We start from the raw sequence: 5010 nt of genomic DNA, 5'->3' as shown, positions 1-5010 counted from the left end.
CTTTTGTGATTATATTAGGTCCACTTGGATAATCCAGGATAGTCTCTTTATGTTACGATCAGTGGAATAGCAATCTTAATGCCACTGCAACCTTTGCCTATAATTCTCCTTTGTTATTTCATAGAAATAACATATTCACAAATTCTGAGCATTAGGTAGAAGCTATTATCCTGCCTACCACATTTCCTAAACCAGAAATGATCCATGTGCTTTTCGTAAGGTTTCAGTGACACACTGTCTCAACTTGCTATTATTCATGTACATACTTTATCTCTCCACTGTCTTTTTACCCCTGGACAAGACAGGACCATGTCTACATCATATTTGTGTTCTCAGAACACAGCAACATTGAAAGAACCAGGTAAATATTTTTTGAGCAAATGAATGATTCTGTGTAAAACTTTATTCAAAAAGGATTAGAAGGGAGAAAGTCAATTATAGAAGTATAGAGAAAGGAAACAGGCAAAAATGGACAGGTTATCATCAGTACTACTTGCAAAGAAGAGTTTCTTCAAACACATCATTGTCTCTAAGCATCAAATAATATCACTGGTCAAAGGATATGATCCACTTAAGAGATATTACAATTTTTCTCACTCTAATATTTTGGCATTAAAAAATCCTTTCATGTTCTTTAGTTTCTTAAACAGAATCAGTTCTTTGAGGCCTTATGAACTCTGGGCATCCTAACCTCTCACATCTGAACCTGCAAATTTTAGAAAGTGGTGGCCAAACTGTGGGATGGATACCCTTGTGGGGAGACCTGCTGAGTAGCTAGCCTTCACTGGCCAAGTGGTACCCAAGGCTTCCTCATGCTCTGAGAGCTTTGGCTTTAAAGTACTTTCGAACATGTGCAGCTAGTCTATGAGACACACTTAAGAGCAGAGGAGAGTGAATGATTTCCCTAACATGTCCAGGTAGCCTAGATTTTCTCCCAGGTACCTTTAGCCTACATGTGAGTTATATATTCTACTTCATGATGTATTTGTGTATTTCTAAATACATTCTATATATATGTAAAGTTTTAATGCTGTTCCACATCCAAGAAGTGTCATTTTGAAAAGTGTGAGCATGCATTATTCTTGCCATAGTTCTATGATGTAGGCAGGCATTCTTCTCCTGTCTTATGGGTGAAGAAGTCTAGCCACAGAGTATAACAAACTTGTCCATCCTCACACAGCTGACTTGTGATGTGTGTGATACAGTGAGTGATTTGAATCTAGATTACTTCACTCCAAACTCCATGCTTCTTATACATTTAGTACCACACAAACTACATGTTCTCAGGCGTCAAGGCTTATAGGTCTTGCTATTTCTCTTAACTCATGGTCTGAATAATGCAGCAATTCACAAAGTGTTTTCTGTGGTATGTTACTCTAATGATATTCTCTGTGAAAAGAAAGTATTTTGTAATCAAGTGTAATTAACAATAATTTCAGAATTAAAGCATGTACCTCCATAGCAGTGACTATGCATGCAAAGCCCAATAGTAGAGAAATGTCTTAACTTCTTTTACCCCAGCATCTTCCAAACTCGCATGACCACAGAACCCTTGCTCTCTGCCCTCATGCTCCCATAATAGTTATTGTCTTTTGGGAAAGCTACAAAATTCCTAGATCCTGGGTCCCCAGGTGGTCTGACATGATTATGCTGCCAGCCAGTGTGTAAATGGAGCTGTTGTTAATGGGCAGAAATTGGCTTTGCCCCCTGTGTCCATTAGGAATGCTTTCATCAGCAAGTACTAGAGTAAGTAATTTCAGTTTGACCTCTTTCTAATGAAAGTGCAGTCCTTGTATCAGCTATATAGATGTCACCTGGGAGCCTGTTAGAAACCTGGACTTTCAGGTCCCACCCTAGATTTGCTGAAAGGGTATCTATATTTTATTTTTATTTTATTTATTTATTTATTTATTTTGCGGTACACGGGCCTCTCACTGTTGTGGCCTCTCCCGTTGTGGAGCACAGGCTCTGGATGCACAGGCTCAGTGGCCATGGCTCACGGGCCCAGCCGCTCCGCGGCATGTGGGATCTTTGTGGACTGGGGCACGAACCTGTGTCCCCTGCATCAGCAGGCAGACTCTCAACCACTGCGCCACCAGGGAAGCCCGGGAATCTATATTTTAATAAGATCCTCAGGTAATTCAAATGCACAGTAACATTTAAGGAGCACTGATTTAAACAATAAGGGCATTATTTTTTTTGTCTAATAATAAATTCAAAGGTGGAGGGTCCTATTTTGATTTGCAACCCAAAGGAGTATTTAGGGCCCAGGGTCCTGTTTCCTCATAGTGGTAAAATGGCTGCCAACTCTATGCATTTTATCCTCTCTTAGCTGCATTGAAATACAGCTAGAAGGGGCTTCCCTGGTGGCGCAGTGGTTGAGAGTCTGCCTGCCGATGCAGGGAACATGGGTTTGTGCCCTGGTCCGGGAAGATCCCACATGCTGCGGAGCGGCTAGGCCTGTGAGCCATGGCTGCTGAGCCTGCATGTCCAGAGCCTGTGCTCCACAATGGGAGAGGCCACAACAGTGAGAGACCCGCGTACCAGAAAAAAAAAAAAAATACAGCTAGAAGGAGACAGGGGCAAAGTAGACATGGAAGGAGGCAGGGACAAAGGACTTTTTCTTATGTGGATTTTTTTTTTTTTTAAATTTTGGCCGCCCCACAAGGCTTGCGGGATCTCAGTTCCCTGACCAGGGATTGAACCCGGTCCATGTCAGTGAAAGTGCTGAATCCTAACCACTAGACCACCAGGGAACTCCCAGGCTCTCTTTTTTTATTAAGAAATAATTTCTTTCTCAGGAGGCCTGCTACAGCTTCCCCTTGGTTCTAATCAGCTAGATCTGTGTCACATATTCATGCATTAGATCAATTACTGACAACATGTAACAGGAAAGCCTCAATTGCCTTTGTTCTTGACCAGTGCTGTCCAAAAAAAATATAAAGCTAGCCATATATATAAGTTAAGATTTTCTCGTAGCCACATTTTTAAGAAAAGAAAAAAAACAGGTAAAATTAATTTTAATAATGTTTTGTTTAACCCAGTATATCTAGACCATTATCATTTCAACATGTAAGCAATATAAAAAAATTGCCAGTGAGATATTTTATTTTCTTTATTTCATACTAAATCTTTGAAATCGAGTCCATATTTTATGCTTATACTACATTTCAATTCAGATGCTAAATTTTCATTAGAGATGTTTTATCTGTATTTAGATATCATTTGAAAAGGTGTTCACCAAATTGCTCCATGCATAATTAAATATTTTCCAATAATCAAATCATGTTTCAGATTTTAAATTTAATTTAATTTAAATTAAATTAAAAATTTGGTTCCTCAGTCACATCAGTCACGTTTCAAGTGGCTGGTTGCTGTTGTATTGGACAAGGCAGGACTAGGCCCTCGCTACTCAAAACATGGCCCAGGGACCAGCAGTGACAGCATTTTCTGAGAGCTTGTTAGAACTGCTGAATCTTGGGTCCCACCCTAGATCTATTCAGTCAAAATCTATATTTTAATTTAATTTAATGCACATTAAAGCTTAAGCTGTACTCAACTTTGGCTAGGATTTAAAATGACTGTGGGAACTTTAGAAAATACTGTTGCTTACACCCCACCCGAGAACCTTGGAATCAGACTTTCTATGGGGTCCAGACATCAATATTTTATTGAAGCTTTCCAGGTTATTCCAATATGCAGCCAAGTTTGAGAACTGCTGGTCGAGACCAATCCTGATTTGTCCCCTCAATTCAGACACATTGCAACCCCAGCACTATGTTAGTGGAAGTTCTTAAGTAACCAAGAGTGGTTTCCATATTTGCTTCCCTTGTTCTGTGGATATTTTCTGTAGGGATCGGTGTCTGGCTGGTATCTGCTATATTTGCTTGGGTCACACTCTCTTGGTCTCTTTTCTCCATTCAGTCTGGCTAACTCTTTCCTGTTTCCCAGTCAACAGTTTCACCATAGCTTACCTTCCTTATTCTCCCAGGTAGCTGACACGTTAGGCTGTGCTGATCCGTATTCAAACCTGATCTGGAAGCCCATCAAGGGCTGCCTTTTCTTCCAACTCCTCACCTCTGCTCCAGCCCTAGTGAAGATGTATCTTGCTTCTTTGTTGTTGTGTTATTCATTGCCTCTGCCTCAGTGTTTCATCCACAGTGTCCTTTTCTTAGTTCTTACACTTCCCACCTTATACATTTCCAGAATTAATTTCCTTTAGGTGCTCATAATTCTGCCTTTGTTTTGTTGATTATATTTTGCCTTCTCGTTGATGATGAGCTCAAATGAGGTGGGTATGAAGTCTACTCATTTAAAGCAGCTCTGAATCTATGAGCTCTAACTGAGATGCGATTTTTATGACCATATTTGGGTACCTTGTAAGCTGCTCATGTACCCTTCTCTGGGTTCCCGGAGACTCAAAATGTACACAGACCTCAAAACATAAGCTTGCATATTTACATGCCTCCATAGCAAACTATACCACCTGAGCTTCTCTTCTGAGGAGGGAACTTTAGCAACACAGACTTGGAAAAAAAATAGGTTCTTCTCTACTAGGAACCTTCACCTGGGAGGCTCTCATTAGTACAGACAATGCCACTTTAGAACAAAAGCGTATTCAGTTTGCCCAGCTCTAAGAGGCACTGTTGTGGTCATGTGGACTCATGAACAAAGGGGCTGATTGACAGCCTTTTGAAATCTAACCTGTTTCTTGGTAGAAGGGCTTCTGTACAGGATACATTTCCACTATGAGTAACTGCTGTCAAATCTAACAAAAGGACTTCTCTAAAATTTAGGCCATGTAACATTTAGGCTATGTAATAAAACAGCTATGTATTAGGTAGTATTTATTTATTTAAATATTAAGAGAATCCTATCAGCTTCTGGAAATTATTATTAAAGTATAAATGTTTTTATTTGAGATTGTGTAAACAAGTATGTGAAGACTGAGCACTTGGAGAGATATAGGAGTTAAGCAATAATAGCAATTCTTACTCTTACGTTTGAAAG

Source organism: Lipotes vexillifer, unplaced genomic scaffold (genome assembly GCF_000442215.2).
Source record: "Lipotes vexillifer unplaced genomic scaffold, Lipotes_vexillifer_v1.1 scaffold257, whole genome shotgun sequence".
Lineage (NCBI taxonomy): Eukaryota > Metazoa > Chordata > Mammalia > Artiodactyla > Lipotidae > Lipotes > Lipotes vexillifer.
This window is presented reverse-complemented; position numbering follows the sequence as displayed.